The 21,192-nt window shown below is 39.5% G+C and overlaps 1 pseudogene; it reads right to left on the bottom strand.

Annotated features, from left to right (window-relative positions):
- Positions 1-21,192, bottom strand: part of LOC134057862 (uncharacterized) — a 201,953-nt pseudogene that overhangs the window by 154,420 nt on the left and 26,341 nt on the right.

Genomic DNA, 21,192 nt, shown 5'->3' with positions numbered 1-21,192 from the left:
CAGGCGAGTGGTCTGGCACGGCTTCATAGCCACCAACACCATGGATGTGTGAGTCAGCAATCTGAGCAGTCTGCTCCTTGTCTCGGTGATGGTGACCCATGTAAGAGGGTTGCAAGACTCAGCTAATGCCCCATGTGCTGTGTGGGGTGTGGGGGAAATGGCCTGAACTCAATTTGGAATCTTGTATAACCTAAGAATCAATTCCCTTCCCTTCCCTTCCCTTCCCTTCCCTTCCCTTCCCTTCCCTTCCCTTCCCTTCCCTTCCCTTCCCTTCCCTTCCCTTCCCTTCCCTTCCCTTCCCTTCCCTTCCCTTCCCTTCCCTTCCCTTCCCTTCCCTTCCCTTCCCTTCCCTTCCCTTCCCTTCCCTTCCCTTCCCTTCCCTTCCCTTCCCTTCCCTTCCCTTCCCTTCCCTTCCCTTCCCTTCCCTTCCCTTCCCTTCCCTTCCCTTCCCTCCCCTCCCCTCCCCTCCCCTCCCCTCCCCTCCCCTCCCCTCCCCTCCCCTCCCCTCCCCTCCCCTCCCCTCCCCTCCCCTCCCCTCCCCTCCCCTCCCCTCCCCTCCCCTCCCCTCCCCTCCCCTCCCCTCCCCTCCCCTCCCCTCCCCTTCCCTTCCCTTCCCTCCCCTTCCCTTCCCTTCCCTTCCCTTCCCTTCCCTTCCCTTCCCTTCCCTTCCCTTCCCTTCCCTTCCCTTCCCTTCCCTTCCCTCCCCTCCCCTCCCCTCCCCTCCCCTCCCCTCCCCTCCCCTCCCCTCCCCTCCCCTCCCCTCCCCTCCCCTCCCCTCCCCTCCCCTCCCCTCCCCTCCCCTCCCCTCCCCTCCCCTCCCCTCCCCTCCCCTCCCCTCCCCTTCCCTTCCCTTCCCTTCCCTTCCCTTCCCTTCCCTTCCCTTCCCTTCCCTTCCCTTCCCTTCCCTTCCCTTCCCTTCCCTTCCCTTCCCTTCCCTTCCCTTCCCTTCCCTTCCCTTCCCTTCCCTTCCCTTCCCTTCCCTTCCCTTCCCTTCCCTTCCCTTTATACCAAATCTACTTTCACCATGGCTTTCTGAAGCAGGCAGTAAGTGTCCAGACATTCTAGGAAAGATATGTGTGTGTTCAGATCATTTGGATCATGATCATATGAAGAGTTATACAAAATCCATTAGCCGAAACTAGCTCACAAAAATCTGTTTTTCATCTGACCAAGGTTTTGGTTTAAAGTTTCTTAGTGCTGTAGCTCATGATTCCTTCATTAAATGAGCCCAGAAGATCTGGGGGGGAAAAAAATACTAATTTCCCTCCATCTCACACATTTCAGCAGATAAATAAATGGGTTTGATGTCAAACCCCACCCAAAGGGATTTATGTATCTGAAATACTTAATTCATGACTGAATTGGAAACTTGTTTTCTACCTCACTCGAAATAATAAGTCTTAACTGATTGTGTAGAAGACTCAATTAGAAAGATTATATTTTAAAATGTATTTTACTTTCCTTTTAGTCACATGTCCTTCTCTCTCCATTTATCAGTCTTGATTTGTTTGTTTTTTTTTTCTTTCAGTAACTGTAAAATTCAGAAATCATTCTTGTCACAACTTTTGTTAAAATCAATATGCCTTTGTACAATATTTTGGACAGTTAGAGTATTGCTAAAATACTCATGCCTTTCAGTCTCAATAGGACACTATGGCTGTGGTTTCTCCTAAAAGGAGTCTAACCATGCCATTAGGAAATTTATCATTAAATTACTGTTAATTATTTTGCAGTGCTTCAAAGTGTCACATCAGTCATACAACCATAAGCCGTCCTTAGCACATTCCTGTTTAGCACTGAAATGAAACCTCACAATTTTCAGTACTTCCCTGCAGGGCTGCGCTACATTAGTCCTATGTGCAGCAGATGCATTGTTAATATTTGATGCATGGCTGGGTGCAGGCAGGCTTTAACCATGGAATTTCTTCCCTCCAGGTATTTCATTACTCCAGTGGGGAAATACTTTTGTCTACAATCTCTCCTTCTCTGTCACGGAACACACAGCCACTGTGCAGCCACCTATGCACCCATACACCCTGAGCCCTGGGTTTGTCACCCTTCCCCCCTTCTGTGTTACTGCTGTTATCACCAATTCCATACAATAGAGATTATCTATTTCTGCATGAGGAGTTAATCAAACCCCGAAGGAAATTATTCAGATTATACTTTTATGAGGAATTGTTGAAACAGGACTTCTGAACATGTTCAAACGGCTAAAATATTTAACCCAAATCATTCCTTCCCATGAGCACATGCAGTTTCAATGATTTATGAAAAAAAAAAGAAAATCCAAATGAACAAGGAAAGCACTGAAAATATGCTCAGAAAGCTCCATCTCTAGACCCAAACACAGATTTTAATGACAGAATCAGTGAATTAGGCCTCACACTGCAGTTCCTTGGAGGTCTGACTGGCACTTCTAGAGCAGAATCAAGAAAGATGCAGGAGGAAGTTATTCTATCATTATCTTTCAGGCTGACACATTATATGTTTGGGTGTTTTGATATTTGGATGAATATCAATAATTCATGAATTTTCTTTTAAATATATCTCAGGTGAGTGGTCTCATTTTGTTGTTCTGGTAGAAAGATTGCATCCTTGGGGATCAAAGTGGAAGCTCTTAAGGCAGCAGTTTTCAACTGTGCATGGCAGTTACTTGTGCTGTGTCCCAGGGTATGCATGTCAACCTTAAATTGATTGAAAAAAATGGACAATGAGCTGGCTTGACAGGGAAGCACCCTCTTGCAGAGCAATCTATGGCACAGGACCACACCATTATCACCCACCTGTCACATGTGGCAGCTTCTCCTCGGAGCACTAACACTGTGGAAAAATTATCAGCTGAGCCAGCTCTGGCAATTTTCACTGGCTGCTTCAGACCAACCAAAACTGTGGTTGAAAGAGGTTAATGAGGATTCTTGTAAAGACTATTTTTAACCAAGTTACCTGAGCACAACTTTCTGGCTCCTCAGACACACACAGAGGAGGGTATCTGTCTGAGGGTTACTGTACATATATGTTTGGGAATAAGTTTTGAAATCACTTTCAATTTATCTTTTCTCACTGGATTTAGTCTCTGAAGGCCATCTACTCAGCATGGCACAACCTTGGCAGAGACCTTTCCTTTAGAAGCTGTGTGATTCAGCCAAATCTTTTTCATCAGTACCTCATACCATAGCTGGAAACAACATGAGCCAGAAAAAGCAGGTGTCTGTCAACACACATCCAGGGTTTTTCCAGGATAACTAAAAGAGTTTTAGGCTGCAGGGCATCTTCTATACCTCTCACTGATGTGGCTACATGGTTTTGTTGTTAGACCTGTCTGTGGTGGCCACACAGGCACTGACAGATTGAGCAGTGGGTCTTGGCAGGAAAAGACTACAGGATCTTCCTACCCAGCCCCAAGGTTGCCCACAGGATCCCTCTTCCAGCTTGTGCCTCAGCTGTTCCTGCAGCAGCTGCTGAACTACTGTATGGTTTGCAGCACAGCATGCACAGAAAACTCTCAGTCAGTTCTGCAAATGATGATGGTTTAACAGTTGTGGCATGAAATGGCTGAACTTCCTCTCTTGTAAGGATGGAGGGGGAGTCAGTGCCCTTCAAGAGAGGGACAAGACCACCAATTTTCAGAGTAAGCATCTGGGATATAGATACTTAATTCATATGGGCACATTTGAACTTTTTAATGTGCATACCCACATCTGCTCCCAGTAGAGAGAATGGATTTCAATTCAGCTAAAAAACAGCCTATGTAAGAGAAGCATTTGATTGATTTTTGTGCATTTGCCTGCTTAAATACAAAGGATTTCTGATAAATGTTTTAAATCAATGCACCAGCAAGAATCCAGCAGCTTTTGTATCAATGCAGCTGTGAAGCCCTGAGACAGCATGGAAGCAGGCTGACCTCTCCCTCCTTTTGAGCTGGTCCTTGGATGTGCAGCAGCTGCCCTGGTGCTATTCAGCTCTGCACTGACATTTTTTTTCCAAGATGTGTCAGTTCCATGAACAGAGAAATTCAGCAAATTGAAGGCAAGTGTAACCTGTACTTAGCACTGTCAATGCAGGGGGAAAAAAACACGGTAAAAATCCATATTCCAACACAGAGCACCAGAAGTAGACAGCTGATCTATAGCTGCCATGTGGTTATCAGAGTGATTAGTCAAATAGCGTGTCCACAGCACTTAGGTGAAAACACCAGGAGAGATCCAAAGCATTAGTCTGGAATAAAGTCTTACATATTATGACAGACAGAACAAGGACAACCTGCTACAGACTCGTCTACATCTTAATCAAGCTCTGAATTAAACAGAAGGCTTCATCTTATAAATGTAGTCATCTATTTGCAATTTCAACAGAGAAGGGAAAGCCACAGAGAGATTTTCAATAACCTTTCTCTTGTTCCTCAAGAGCAGTTCTTCTAGCAATGCTGAGCATTTTATACAGGTTGTGTTTACTGTGCACATGTTCCAAAGAAATGGGCTTGGAAGCCAGTGGAATCTGGATCAGCTGAGATGCTATGATCCTTGAAGTGGCTTGTTTGTGCAAATGACTTGTAAAATCTGAATTCTCAAAAGTCAGCCACATTTTCTCATTTATAGCCTCTTATTCTTATTTCGTTTTTTTTTTTTTTTTTGGTTGGTTGGTTGTTTGTTTGTTTTTTTTTTTTAAACAACATTTATTTCTGCCTTCCTCTGGAGGGTTCTTAAGAGGGAGGCAAAAGTATTTTAATCTTCAAAAACAAAACCGTTAGAAAATTCTATAATGCTTCATGTCTCTTGCCAAGCACAGTAATTACACAAGCTAGAGCAAATATTTAAAGAAAAAGAAATACTTTTTTTCCTCATTGCCACCTTCGTTGATGATAATAAAAGAGTGAGATGATATTAAGGAGCTTGAAATGAGAAATACATGTGGAGAAATTGAAAAATGAATTAGCACACAATTGTCTTTCCACAGGATATCTCCTTTATTTAAGGGAAATCTTCCATTTTGGAGGAAACGTTTTGAGGAATAATTATGGATTAAAGCTGTTTTATTATTTTTATCTGGTTCTCTAAAAAATATCCACCCTAAAATAGGCTGATGGAATTGATGGAATGCCTTGGTTGTCTTTGTTAGTATTAATTCCCAAGGAATAGAAATGCCTTCATTGTGTTGCACTTTTAATTACTTGTCTAAGAATATTTCCCAGAAAACAGCAGACATTTTTCCAGCATTTTGGAAAGAGAGAACACAAATTCATCATGCTGAGGATAGTTTTGTATATCCTTTTTTTCTCTGGTAAGATATTGTCTATTCCCCCTCCAAGAATCCCCTTTTCTGGATAGCCATGTGATGGAAGTTATATTTATTATTCCCTTAAGGCATTAGGTCAGAAAAAAGCCTAGATCCAGAGCACTTCCATAGCCATCCCTGCATTTCCTTACCACTGCCTGTCTCTGAGTTGTCAATGACTGAATTACCCACTATCCTCTTAGAGGCTGACTTTAGATCTTGTCCTCATCTGCGTAGGGCAAGGCTGAGACCTGCTGCAAGTCTCAGTGGAACAAATGGAGGCAGGAAAGGCTGGCTGCCATTCCCTGTCCTACAGCTGTCCCCATAGGTGACAGTCAGTGTACGGTCATTTCTGCTGGAGCACCTTCAATCATACTAGAGCCTTGAAGGTACAAAAGTTTCATTCAAGCAATGCCCTCGAGTGAGGGCAATAATATATAGATGTTGCCATATCCGTTTTTCTCTCTATCTCACTGTTTTTCGAGGTTGGTGAGGAGCTATTCTACTTATTTGAGCTGGCAGATTAAGTGGAGGGGAAAAGCAGGATTTTTTTACAATCCTCCCTAATTGGCATAGATGTTAAAACTTTTTTTTAATTTTCATTTTTAATTTCTTTCTTTTCCTCATTTTAGATCATTACCCCTAGTTTAACCACCTCAGTTATTTACCCCCACTCTTTCATATTATTTCCTCTAAATATATTTTCTTCTTGGCAGTTATCATAGCCCTTCACTTTGATTTTCTCTGAGCAGCATTAAAATTCCAAAAGAAAAGGATAATCAGAGACTGTCTGACTTAATGCAATTTACCTCTACCTAAAAGTGGTCTTATGTAATCTCTGGCAAAATGCACTTTATTTTGCTTCAGTATGAAACTTCTTAAAAGGAAAACATTATTTCCACAAATGAAGGTTTTGTGCTTTTTAAAATTTTTTGATGTGCCAATTTAAAGATATTCAAGAAATCCAATCTATGGCAGTGGAGTTTTAAGTCTGAATGAAGAAAAGAGTGACAATTAATAAAAAGAGATAAATAATAGAGTGCTGTTCTTTGAGGAGCTACTGCACATCAACTGAGCATCAGTGCAGGCAGGAGTCTGTCCAAATCTATCAACAGCTGGGATCACTTGTGCAAACTTCAGCAAGGAGAGGCTTGAATTTCAGGAATCTCAGGTACCAGACTATTTCTCTTCATGACGCTGTAAGTCTCAGGAGGCACAGGTGTCTCTGTTGGCCCCTCCTGCAAGTAACACAGCCAGTTGAGGATGCATGTATTTACCAAAGCTATCAGTAACTTTGTTCCCTTCCATTACATTTCTCTCTGACATTAACAAACTAGGCAGAACTTTTTATTGTAGATGCCTCAATATTCAGAAGCTTCATGCATAGTGATAGGACAAGGCGGGGACAGATTTAAATGAAAAAAGCAGATTTAGATTCCATGTAAGGAAGAATATTTTACTGTGAGAGTGAGGAGGAACTGGCCCAGAGAAGCTGTGAATGTCCCATGCCTGGAAGTGTTCAAGATCAGGTTGTCAGGGGCTCAGAGCAACCTGGTCTAGTGCAAAGTGTCCCTTCCCATGGCAGAGTGATTGGAACTGGATGATTTTTAAGATCCAACCCAAATCATTCTGTGGTTCTGTGATCACATGGAGAAATGAATGAGCCTAATTTTGGCCAGAAAACTATAATTCATTTCAGTGAAATTTCTAAGTGTGGCTAAGGATTTTTGTTTGCTACTCCTTCAAGTCAATTTCTGGGGTTAGGGACATGACACACAACAAAACAACCCTGAACGAAACTTATCTTTTTCTGGAAATTAAATATTTTTTGTTCTCCTGCAAAATGCAGAAGTCTAAAAGGGTGTCTTTCACTCCCTGTCTGGATATTGCTCATCCAGAAAAATTATCATTTTAAATTTGGACACAGAATGCTCACAAGATTGTAATTATCAGTTAGTGGGCTCATCAATTTCTGCTTTTCCTTTTCTTTCTTTTTGTTTCCTCTTCCAAATCTTCAGAAACTGATAAAAGCCTTTCATTATTGTTTGTTTTCCACCAAGATTTTGATGAGATCATAGCAGAAGAAAACATTCTTTAATTAAATCAATTATTTTTTCTTTTGCAGCAGCACAATGCAAAAGATGGGAAGCTCCATCTTTTCTTTTGAGGGTGGATCTGAGATTTGTAGGAAAGAATTTCTTGCCCATTGTCTCCATGGTCCCCATACACCACCTCCCGTTATATGCAAGTACTATATTGCATTCAAGGTATTCAAGGGTTGTTTTTCAGTCTCTGTTTTCTTCCTCAATACAGGATTCAGCACATCAGGAAAAAACATCAGTGGGAGCAGGATGCTGCCACTAAAAATCCCTGCTCTATTTGTTTTTCCAGCTCTCTTTTCCTTCCCTACAAGGCAGGAGTGTCAGCAGGTTAGTGCACACAACACTGGCTGTTTGCCTGGTCCTTGGCCACATCCAGGCTGGGACAAAGACCCATCCCACAGGAGCAAAACCAAGGTGTGCAGGCATTCTGATGGGTATCAGTGGGAATGAGAGAAGGGTCAGGACAGACACACTGGGTGGTTTCCCGGTGCCATTGGATTAATCTCAGTACTATTGATCACTGATTGCCAGGCTGTGTCATCCATCTTCTTCTTCTCACCCTTGAGGGAAAATCATTCAGAGGAGAATTATTAAGGCTAAAGGAAATGTATGTTGACTCAGGGAGAGGCAACACAGAATAATTGCTCAGGACCTGCCATTTTAAGTGCTGCTTCTTACTCTATTTTTAATGCTCTTTCATTTGGGGGAGAAGTTGTTACAAAGCGGTTGCATGTGACAGTAATTGGAACTGCGTATAGCTTACACTAAGGCCTAAACAAGGATGAAGAGGATGATCACCAGGACGTATATAAATGATGGTGGTGCATTAAGTATTATAAAGCAATTCTAATTAGAAAACATCCCAGGTCTTCTATCAATCATCCTTCCCCCATTCACCTTTTCTGTTTTGATCCCCACACGCATTACTCACACAGCCTGAAGCCGGTCCCTCGCTGCATCCTCTGCACAGTCCTGATGGTGGCTGCCTCATGAGGAAAGAAACCACAGCACTGGATGCAATACCAAATATCTTGGTTCTGCAAGGCTCACGACATGCACTCATCATTTGAATAACTAATGTGTGTGGTTCTACTACATTTGCCCATTAATGAATGGGAGAAATGCATTTCAAAACCAACGTTTTCTGATTATATCTCAGGTTACTGTTGGGAATGGGGTTTTAGCAAGCTTTTGAGGTATGGCCTTTGTGTGTGTTGCTGTGCATATGGATAAGGAGACTTGCAAGGAATTCTGAAATTCCCCATTCTCTTTTGCTACAAAATTTGAAAAAGGGAAATTCTGTCTTGGGGGAAAAAAGTGATGAAAATGGAATTTTAATTTTTTTTTTCATAATGAAAGCAAAATAGTTTATACTTAAGGCTTTTTAAAGCTGATTTTTAAATCAAAATACAAAATTCCATTAATAAAATGGAAACAGACTATTTTTTTTCATAATCAATGTTTTATTATCACTTTATTAACAACTATTAGACCTTTATAAGAAACAACCCTAAAGAAAGCAGACATAAAAAAAAAAAAATTACTAAGAGTTTTCATGGAGTTTTTCTGTCTAGCTGTGCTTCTGTCATCTTCTGCTAGCAAGCAACTAGAGCTGCCTGAGAAACAATACAAGCTTTGAGAAATGGCCTGAGAGCAGCCCAGAACTTCAGAGTGGCTGCTGAGAAGTCATCAAGCATCAGGGGATCTCAGCAGATTCAGAGCCTGCTGAAGGAAATAAAAAACTTCCCCAATAATTGTATCTGGCTTTGATCAAAAGACAATTCTAAACAAGGTGTAAAATTAAATAACCATATTTAAGAAAATAACAAAAAATTTTAAAGCTAGATTTGTCAAAGTAGTCATTCTTAAATAGTTTCCATAATCCATAATTGAGTAATTCACACTTTGGCACTGAATTGCCATTATAGAAGAAGACCTTTAAAAGAAAAATTTTCTATGGTGATCATCTAAAAAAAAAAAAAAGATTGGTGTTACTGTAATAAAAATAAAAATATGTAGTTTGCAGTCATCTTAGCCACAGACTGAACCTACTGGTAGAGGTCTGATTCCTGATTTCCTGACTCATCCCTGTGTTTCCACATGGACTCTTTCCTACGAGACTTACGTGATACACTGTGCATGTGTTATGACCCATGGCAAAAGGTGAGGGTAATCCAGGTTTTTGATAATAAATCTCTTGGGGTGGATTAGAGTCAAACAACACTGAATGATCGATGTTTGTACATGTTATACACGTAGGGTTTATTGTAGAATAAATTGGTTGCACAGACAAACAAGTATGTAGCTCTTTTAGTTGTTGTTATCCATAATAGCATAACAACATGAAAGCATAAAAATATCACCTAAGAAAACGTATGAGAAAGGGAAGGTAAGAATAAGAGTAGAAAGATCCCATCACCATAGGACTTGTAATGAGACTTAGTTGTTGCAATAAAGAGTCAATGCCTGCCACACAGGATTTTCCTCTTCCCTTATCTTTTTCAACACCCAGCTGTAGCCTGAGGTGGGATGTGCTCATCCTCTGCACCTAGGCAGTTACTTGCAGCTTGCTCCTTAAATGTTCCAGCCATCAGCATCCCAGTCTCTTTTCCAGTATGTCTTGTGGATACATTCTTCTCCCCACACCTGGGACAATTAGACAGCAGCATCCCCTTTATCTTATCTCAAGTCCCTGTCACAGTCCAATTCCAATTTAGAGAGTGGTGGACTTCACTGGTCACAAATGAACAGTTGCTTCTTTGCAGTTTTCCACAGTGTGCAAAATCCTGCCACGATTTTAGAAAGGTCTAAGCCATTAACCATTTCGGTCTCTCACAGGATGCCACTGGTTTTCAGATGTACCATGGGACAGCAGTTCAGTCTGCATCTCAAAATGGGACCATGAGGTATCCATACTGCATCACCTATGAAGCTCCACTGTGCTAAAAGAGCTAGAATTTTGTTTTCTAACTAATTACGATGAAAACATCACAGTTCTATTAAAAAAAATGCAGACTGCTTTGACTTTTCCAAAATAAAAAACTCATGAAAAAGAGGCAGATGAGAAGTTTTTTAAACAGACAGCAGTGAAAAAAGTTTTGTTTATTTTCTTGTAGAAAAGATTAAAATTAATGTGCATTCAATATTGTTGTTATTGTTGTTATTATTATTGTTATTGTTATTATTATTTTGTTTATAATAATGGTCATAGAACATGGGACTGGAATGAAGTTCCATGTAGTGTAGTGGCTTGCTCTTTTAGTCATTATATGAGATGATCCCTCTACTTCAAATCCTCAGCCACCCCAGTGAGTTTCTCTTACTCCTCTTAGAAGTGCTTTACTACAGTAAATCCCATTCTGTTCCCTCTGAGAGGAGAAGATCCCCTGGGATTGTCTACATAAGTCATGAAAACTCTTGGAGATGGTGGTACATGGAGATAAGGTAGATAAAATTTATGCCCAGTGACCTCTAGCTCTATACTTAAGAAGCAGGATTTCTCTTCACAGCTCAAGCCACTGCCAGTACAGTGGTAGAAACTGAGAATGCAACCTGGACTTACTGTCTGAGGCTTATACCTTAACACTTTTGGCATTGCATCTCTTTCACTGAACGATGACTACTATTATATTTCCCTTAAAGAATGAGAAATCGAACCCTTTTAAGCGTTCTGAAAATCTTTACTGAGTATATATGGATTTCATCACTCTGTGCTGAGATAGCTGATGATACCCTCCTTCCCCTAACTTACAATGGCATTCTAGTATTATTATGAGAAGCCATAATCCTGGCAGTGTGGAAATGTTTGATGAGTCATCAGGGTCCAGTAATGCATTTTCCAGCTGTCTCTCTCTTGCTGTCTTTCTTGTCTTCTTGTTTCTCTTATTTTCATCATCTAAAGAAAGGGGAATGAGGCTTTAAGAATACTGTATATGACACACTTTGCTTACAGAGAGATATAAAGTCTCTAAACTGAGTGATGCTGCTATCCTGCCCCAGGCTGCCCTGCAGAAATAGGAAAATGGGATAGCACGAGGACTGCTTTTATCCCAAACTGCAGCTGGGCAGCAGTGCTGCTGTCTCAAAGGGAGCTTGCCAGCTGCTAAGACATGGTCTGTTTTCAGGCAAGCTTGACAACAACTGAATAATCAAAACTAATCACTATGGACACTGTTGGGTTAATTACCTGTTTGCTCTGCACACTCCTGCCTCTGGTCCCTTCTATGGGGAAGGGTACCATGCTCCATGACCATGGGGTAGTTGTGACTGTGATGTAACTGCTTCTGAAGGTAGACAGCTACCCAGGATAAAAGCTGTAGGTAGAACAAAGGCCTGATTAGAAATTTCCAAAGTTCCAAAACATGAGCAGACCATTGGGTGTTTAATAGCTACTGGTGGATCTGTTCTTTCTGATTTAGATTAATTGTCTGATGCTGTGCAGTGGTATCTTGTGGGTATCTTTATTCTGCAGCAGTGAAATTGATTATTTCTTGGCCCAATCTCTCTGTGCTATTTTCTCAATGCGAGGACAGGAAACTGCTTCTCTTCACTTTCTAGGACAGAAAAAAATCCCAGAATTGACAAAAATGGAGAACAGGGAGGGAGAGACCTAGGAAACTTCTGCTGCATCTGTGCCAGCTCAAGTGGTCCTCACATAAAATTGCATTTTATACATTCCTTATTTCTGAATACTTCGAGGGAAGCTGAACTTAAACTCAGGAGCACAAGGTTGGAGACAAGTTTTCAGTTTCAAGATCCCTGTCTATGAAAGAGCAGCTTACAGGACTGTGCTGCACTACTAATGGGCAATAAGATATTCTAGGAGGTTTATGAGACCAAGTCCATTCATGAGATATTCTGTAAATATCATGTTTTCCTCTGACTGAAGGGGATCTTCTGCAATCAAAATAGCTTTGAGTCTAAACAGAAGCTGGGGTCGGGGAACTGGGGAAACCACATATGAACAAGAATTAAACACAAAAAGAATAATTAAACACATAGAGCCTCAGTCACTAAGATGAGATGCTCTGGTGCCAGCAGAAGCGGTCTAGAGTGCTCTAGCATGGTGTAGGGGGGGTCCTGAACCAGGGGGACCTCACAGGGAGCCAAGAGCTGCCAGGAGCTGGTAGCTCACATGGCAGTGACCGATGGGACCTGGACAGGTGGTCAAGGCTGATGTTCCTATGAAAGAAGCTCCTGGGGAGCAGAGGTAACCTGGAGCACTGCCAGCAGGATGGGAAAAGATGGCAGTTCATGCAGGAAGGGCACCATAGCCCTGACAGAATGGTTGGACTTGATTTCAGGAGTCTTTTCCACTCTAAAAGATGTTAAGATTCTGTAATTTACTCCTTTCATAGTCTTAAAAAAAAAAAAAAAAGTTTTGATTAGCATTACACTTCATACGCTCAATTTACCTAGCATTTCTTTTATTCCCCTAAAGATATCTTCATGAAGAAATAGGAATTATTGTAATATGCTTTCAATTTGAAATAATCACTAAGCTTACTGAGCCCCAACAAAAGAATTTGCAAATCACCCTGTATCTTACACAGTGGTGAACTTGGGTGTGGGAGGAAAAATGACACCTAGTTATTTATATTTAACAAATTTTCTACTTTTTCACCAATTTACCAAGGATTTTAAAATGCTGATCCATGGAGACATCATGTGGAAGATGGCAGATGAAGGAGAGAAAAAGAAAAGTAATTGAGTTGTTTGATGACACAGATGAGTCAGGTCCTGAACACAAGGCCAAGATTTAGAATCAAGGCTATAAATGAGTTTATTATAATTACATAAACTTATTTTCTGTTGGTTTTTGTTTATTGGGTTCTTTTTAACCTCTTTCCGTCCATATCTTTAAGCACTTCTTTGGTGTTTGGGGACTAACTTCTGATTAAAAGACCAGGCAGAGTAGTGGCAAAGGTTCTAGACAAATGAAACAGGTTTTTTTTTCTGTTATTGCTTTTTATTTTTCTTTCTTTCTCTTTCTTTCTTTCTTTCTTTCTTTCTTTCTTTCTTTCTTTCTTTCTTTCTTTCTTTCTTTCTTTCTTTCTCTCTTTCTCTCTTTCTGTCTTTCTTTCTTTCTGTCTTTCTTTTTTATTTCATTTTAATTAAATTTTGTGGACACCCATGAGTAGTTTAGTAGTTTTCTGTTTACCTAACCAGCTCATGTCTCTGTCTGGTAATTAGTGAATTCAGTAAAACACTTAATTCTCCTTTCTGAAAGACAAATTGTATTTCAGAGTCAGGCAAAGCAAAAGTATTTGAGCAGTGGAATGAGACTTCTATTATTGAAATACTAGACTCAAATCCACTTGAAAATACCTCAAAGCCAATTCTTGCACATTCCACTCCAATATCACTCTAGACAACAGGTGAGTTATATTTGTGTATATGTATAGACATCTTAATTTTCTTGACAGAAAGTAATTTGACTTCCACTATTCATTATCCCACTGCTCATTTTGAAGATAGTAATTTCTGTGTGAGCACAGTTAACTGCTTTTGAAAATACCACTGTGAGTATTAGTTTTGTTATTTCAGGGAATATGAATTTTAAATACAAGCTCCTTAGATTCTCTGATGTTCATTAAGTTTGGACATCCAAAGAATGATAACAAAGCTGGTTAATGGTAGTACAAGTCATATGAGGAGTGGGTGAGGGAGATGAGGTTGCTTAGGCTGGAGAAAAGGAGGTTCAGGGGTGAGCTTATCACTGTCTACAATTGCCTGAAAGGAGCCTGGAGCCAAGCCTGGGTTGCCCTCTTCTCCCAAGTAACAAGTAGTGGTACAAAAGTGGTCTCAAGATGCTCCAAGGGAGGTTCAGGATGGAAAAAAATTGTTCACTGAAAGAGTGGGTAAACATTTCAATGGTCTGCATGGGGAAAGTGGTTTAGTGGCCATCCATGGAGTTATTTAAAAGATGTGTAGATGTGGCACTTTAAGGACATTGGTTTAATGACGGACTTGGGAGCGCTGGTTTAGCAGCTGGACTCAAGGATCTTAGAGGCTTTTCCAAACACTCTAACATATTCTATGATTCTATAATACACATCTGGTTATCTTTTAATTCAAATGAGAAATCTAAACTACCTAAACTCAATATTATTTGCTTTTCTGCATGCTTTGTCTGCCTCCTGAAGGACAGAGTACAGCATTTCTAGATCCACGTAGTATCAGTTCATCATTTAAAGTTGCTTTCATCACATTGGCTTATTGTAAAAATCTGACTAGCTTAATAGAATGAATTTTAATGAGCTTGCCTCAATTTGATGTAGGCATGCCTGTGGACAACATTTCTGCATCTCTATTTTTCATTAAATCATAAAGAAATGTGGGGTTTGTTTAGTCATCTGCTAAATTTTCTTTAATTTAAACTGTAGAGGCTGTTTCGCATTAAAATCATAAAGGATAAGAAAAAATAATGAAGGCATCCAAAAGCTCTGTTGACATATGGACGCTAATCTTCACCTCATGCTAATGGTCACAACTTTGTTATCATGTATGCAAATAGCATTCAATCAGGGCATAATGAGGTATTTTGTGATCAGTTACTTCTTTGTCATAGTTCGTTGTTTAGATTTGTTGCACAGTGTCATGCACAATGAATTAAGCTTCACTGCAAGAAAAGACAGTGGAGGCCAAATTACAGTGTTGCCCTCTCTCCACAGACATATTTTTCAGCTAATAAAACACAGTCACATTAAAAGAAGAGAAATTGTAGAACAAAAACGAGGGAAGAAATTTCCTCTTCCTTCCTACTTATCACATATTTTTCTTCAATAGATAAAATTGATTAGAGGCTAAGATATATTGGTTCTGCATTGTCATCAAAACAATTGGAAGGTTTAACTTCAGAGCATGCCAGAGGCCATTTTTATATTCTATAATCTCTCCTTCATTGGCCATGAATAAAAAGGTTAATTTACAAGTTCTCAGGTTAGAAGCTCCCAAATTTCTCCTATATGATGCTTAACATGTTTGGGAAGAATGTTTGAAGCATCTGCACAATTGCTTCATTACTGAGTTTCGAGTTCTTTCTTATTCTGTTCTTTGTCATGCAACCTAAAAAATACCTTCAAACAGGACAAAAATTTGTCCTCAGGTGCACCAACTGTTACTATTTATGACAGTAGTCTGGTTGTAATTTCCTTTTTCTAAGTACCTTCTCTTATCTCCATTTCTCATCTAGTCCAGTCTTTGTTTGCCCATATTGTTTGAAGGGGATTCTGTTTTAAGTTTTCTTAGCACTTGAAAAAATATTTTGCAGCTATGACTGAATGAAATTTATCTAAACAAGCACTGCTGTAGAGACATCTGCATCCAATGAAGTCACTTGGGCTACACTTGCATTTACTACAAATAAAATCCCTTAGGGCTTATAAGCCAAGAACTTATGTTTAGTAATCTATTAAAGTTGCAATTAACTGTGGTATTACACAGTGTGGAGACTCACTTGAAATGAACTCTGAGTTTCAGGGTCAACCAGTGCAGTTGATCTATCACAGGAGGTCCCTCTAATCCTTGGCTTTCTTGTCCTGGATTTTTATAGGTGTTACTGCCCTTTAGTACCCACCAGATTCAATCTCTGACTGAATTGTAACGACCACCTAGGATGCCTTGTTTCATAAGGTACAGGCTGAGTTGGAGTGACATCTTGCCCTGGATTTACCCTGCAATATCTTTTTTTCTGTATTCCACCTACTTAGTCTGAATAGTAACAATATTTTAGCAAAGCCTTGGTTTTAAGTTCTTGTCTATCATGACATCTCAGTTATCTTAACAACTATCTATGCCAGACTATTTTCTTTTCAAAGCTACATTTTTCATATAAGTAAAAGAATAAAATTACCTAAAACTCTAAGCTTTTCCTGTACAAGACTGGACTTTTCACCTAAGGGTCTGAGATTCCCCATGGGATTGAGTACAAAGAACATTTAAAAAGTTCAGGCAAATTTACTGATGGTCTGGAGGACCTATGTCTGACAATCTCTAGTAGGTGAAGGAAGAGAATCCACCTCTTCTAACTTCAGAGACTAAAATGAATTAAGATTGTGGGTGCTTTCATGTCTTTCTGAATTCATCAGGATTGTTTATCCAGGAAATAGGGAATTCCCTAGGATTTTTGAGATCTTCATGGCTGATGAGACCTCTAAAAATGCATAACATCTTCCACTGACTAAAAGATGAGGTCCTAAATTAGGCAATTCTGTTCAGCACCTGAACTGGGGCAGCGTAAATCTTGTCAAAATGCAAGCATCATAAATATTTTAAAATTATTTAATCTTTAATTCGGCAAATTCAGACCAGACATATGGAGTTGCAAGGGAAGTCTTATTTCCCTTTAGAAAGTACACTTATTTCTGGAATGTTAAGTACCATTCAAGTTTTTAAGAAGATTCCCCCCTTTCTTATTGCTCCCTGATTACCTTAATTTATAATTATAATAACGCAATTTTCCTATTAACAGCTCTTTTGATAATAACATCCGTACCAGATGCTGCTTTATTTTCTTCCTGCTTTGTAGAGCTTTCCTTTGTGCTCTATCACCTTCTATAAATTGCAGATACATTCTTCTGTATCCTGAATGTTAAGTATAAAAGCCTTCAAAGTTATTCTTCTCACTGGAATTAACGTTAATTGCACAAACAATGCTTTCCAGTTAAGTAAAATGGATACTTCTTAAACACATTATGTTTTTCTTTTAAGACTTTTTTAGGATTCTCTCCTTGTTTCTCAGCATCACAGTAAGGCTGATACTTTAGACAGACAAAATGACCTGTCAGGGTGTCCTTCTCCTGTGTGGTTTGTTTGCTTCTGGAATGCTGCTCCTTCAATTGTGTCTAAACCAAACCTAGGCCTCATTACTAATTTCTGCTTCAAAAGGAAATGAGTGAGATCTTCCAGAAGCACTTCTAAAACCAGAAACCACTTAATCCTTGGGTTTTTCCCCTTTTCTTATCATTCCCACTGGGACAGAGGGGAAGAACCTATTTACAAAGTAACCAAATGCAGACTATAGGCAGATTTTCAGTGTAAATCTTTTTCCAAGATGAAGGAAGTAGCTGCCTCTACTATGCAGAAATCCAGGAGTCCTTATTTTACATCCTGTCTTGCCAGTAACTTTTAAATGGGTTGTTTCATCATCAAATGCACATGCTTCATCACTTTTCCCCCTCTCATGTTATTTTTCTGGGCTTCCTGACTGCTAGTGTAATACAAATAAAGTTATGTGACCAGACTGTAAGTGCCTTCATTTCAATACAGGTCAGTCAAAAATCTTGTACTTTACTCTAAATGCAATTGTGGGGATGTAAACTCCTCATGCAATCAAACATTCAAGAAGTGGCTTCATCCTCTGGAGGAGTTTGAAGCTATTGTTTTGTTTCTCATTAGCAGTAGACAGATTACATTTATTTTAGAAGCTGGATTTCTGCCATTCCATTACTCTACATCTCTCTCTGGATCTGGCTCCAGAAATCTTTGTAAGGTCCAAGTACCTGCTGTTGTGTTTATAGACACTAACAGAATTTGTAGTATACACAGTGATAAACACCAGGTGAAAATTACACTAAATCTCATGTCCTGAGGGATTCTTCATTGTAAAATGTAATATCTTTCTAGCTAAATTAACCAGATAAAGCACATTCCTTCAGCTCGATTTGATTTCAGAGAGGAATTGTGAAAAGATTGGTTTGCTAGCATGTGGATATCAAACCAGCTTGGAATCGTAATGAACAAAAAAGTAAAGCAGCCTAGCTGAGAAAAGCCACTGGACTGCAAAGCTGGGGCTTTAGATGAACAGCACATGAATTTGGAAAGTTTGGAAAGTTCCTTGCTTGTTGGAATCAGGTTAGAAAGTTTTTACTGAAACTTGCACCCTGGAAAGCACATGTGTTCCCATTTCACAGACTTGGCCGTGAGAATTCCCTGTTCCTTCAGTACTGTTAAGCAATGTTCTGTTGCTCCTGGTCATGGCAAAATGATTTTTAGGAGAAAAGGAAGAAAAGTCTGTAATTACATATATCCACTGTGTAATTTCGTAGTATTTTTCCATTCCTAAATATAACAGCTAAAGAAAGACCAAGTGGTAAAAATCACAGTAGAATCATGTGCTAAGAAATGTGTGGTGCCACTGAAGCCCTAGAAGCACGATGACAGCTCATTTTGTCCAATCTTTCTTTTTTTAATCTCTCAGAGGAGATTTTCATGGAGGCAGAACAGTCAGGACATCCAAATTCAGTGTTCGTTTGGGCCTTTCATTTTGAAGTTACTGCCTTGGCTTGCCTTAGTTTTATTATTTGGGGTTATCATGTATTGAAGTAAAAAGTAACTTTTCAGAGTCCCTCTCAGCACAAAAACAGTTCAGTTCAGTTGACATGAAATATTTCTAACCAGAAGGAAAAGAGTCTAGGGTTTGTTTGTTTGATTGTTGTTTGGTTTTTTTGTTTGTTTTCTTGCTTTGTTTTGGGTTTTTTTTTTCTTTTTTTTCCCTTGGAGATCTTTCAAATATGTTCCAGTTCAGAAGAAAGCCTAATATCAAAATCCTAAAATTTTTTGGAAAGTCCAACAGGCATTGTCTGAAATTGCTGTGGTACTACTCAGGACTACATTCCCACAGCCAGCACAGGCTCAGCACCTAGAACTAGTCTCTGGGTCTAAGACGTTTGGCATTAACTATGTCATGGATTTCCTTGGTATGTGAGACTAGTCATTTGCTCTCTTTCTATTTCACCATCCTTATCTACAGAAAAGGGAAAAATGACACTGACCTTCTTTATTAAGTGTTTTGAAAAGTGTTGAGGAGAAGGGCATGGAATTCATCTGCTCTCAGCCTTTCCAGAGATTTTGCAGCACAAATGGAATGCATTCAAAGGGTCTCAGTCAGGAGCAAGGTTTGCCAAAGCAGAGCAAGTTGTCTGGAAAACAGAAACTGAAGGGAATAATAAGAGCACATCAAAAAAGAAGAAGTAGAAAAGACTTCAAGATGTCCACAGATATTTTAAAAGTCTCATAGAGGGTTTTCAAAGGCCTTCTAGGAAATCTACTTACATTTAGAAAGGTGAGTATCATAAGAATAACAACATGGAAAAGCCAAGTATCTGAAAGACCTATATGAGGATAATAACACAGTTAAAGACTGGAACTCTTTATCTGGAGCTCAGGGTGTAAAGTTTTTACCCAAAGCTTTACATGACCTGGTCCTTTTTGCTGAATAAGAAGCTGCTAGTCTCTTCTAACTCTGCATTTCATACAGGCTGTGCTAGCTGAGGGTCTGTATATCAAACTTTTTATAGAGACACTCAAATTGACCTACATGCTGAAGGCTTCTCCTTGCCCAGGTGAGAACACTAATGAGTATCTGAAAATTCCTAATGATAAAAGAAATGGCAGTAATGGCAATAGTAGTGGCAGTAATAAGACCTTGAGCCCAGTGAAAGGCAAATTAAATATTAAGAATGAAGTATTATTTTCAGGACATTATAAAATGAGTTCTCCACTGCAGATATACTCCCTACACCTCTGTCTACCTATACATATGCATTAAGTATCTCCGTCTGTAGAAAAAGTAACTACCCTGGCACCCTTAAGCAATAAAGAGGGTTTATTGCTGGTTCTTGTAATACAAGAGCTAGGAAGGCCCCTGCAAAACTGTTAGAAAACATGCTAGAACCAAATCAGAACTCCCTTCCTCACTCCATCAATCACAAAATTAAATGTGAAACTCATTGCGCAGGATACTATGGAGGTAAGAGGTAGTAAAGAGGTTCTAAAAAGTACAGGGATCTTCCTGAAGGATGAATCCAGCAGGGACAATTAAATAGGATGATCCAGAGGTAGGCTTCAGCTCAGAGAGTTAGCAAATCTCCAAAAATTTCATTATCCATTTAAAAGTAATTTCTTAATAATCCATTATATTTTGATCCATATTAGGTTATTTGCATGTGAAATCTGATCCGGTACCCAAGTAGTGAACTTAAAGTGAATATAAGTTTGTGCTATTCTTTATTTTAGAACTCATGAAGCAATATGATCAACAACAAAAGAGAAAATCAGACTTGAAAAAAACCCAGGAGTTGCTCACCGTAGACCCTGGCACAGTATGTTATGTTGTGCAGTACCTATGAATAGGTTCTTATTTTTATAGTCACAGTAAGGTGCAGTATTGTGTCACCTCTGATATTTAATGAACCCAGAATTTCAGGAAATGAAAGTAAAAAGGTAGACCTTAAACATGTATCATTAAAGATGGTTCAGGAAATTAAACTTTTCTATTAGGGAACTCACCTTTTCTTAGCTTTTAGATTTGCTAACCTAAAAGCTTATATATCTACAATATTATGCTACATAACACATTGTCTTAAATAGTGGCATATCCTCACATAGATAGACAGAACTGATATTTAATCTTCAGGGAAAGTAAAAGACTGACTCTGAGAGGGGATGACTGGTTTTGCCAATAGGTTAGGTAAACAAGGAAGAGTTCATCAAGTGTGCAAAGTGTGCAACTCTGAAGATTTTTTTTTTTTTTTTTTTTTTGGCAGGGGCATGGAACTGTACTATTTTATGGTGCTCCTGCTAGACAGAAAGTCTGCTTAAATTTCCCTATTCTCTTGCCCTCCTTTAGTCCCTTCCTTGATCATCTTTCTTGCACCACCCGTGGGCCTTAGGGGAGGTTGGGTGACAGTAATGTCCCTTCATTAAAAGCCAGGGTTCATGAACCTAGCTTACTCAAGTCTTAGCATCAACAATAAACTGACTCAGGTGTTAATGTGATCCAGTACCCAGCCACTTGCTCCTGGATGTTTTCCAG

Source organism: Cinclus cinclus, chromosome 2 (assembly GCF_963662255.1).
Source record: "Cinclus cinclus chromosome 2, bCinCin1.1, whole genome shotgun sequence".
In the NCBI taxonomy this organism is placed as follows: Eukaryota; Metazoa; Chordata; class Aves; order Passeriformes; family Cinclidae; genus Cinclus; species Cinclus cinclus.
The sequence above is the reverse complement of the archived record's forward strand: the minus strand, read 5'-3'. Positions and strand labels throughout refer to the sequence as shown.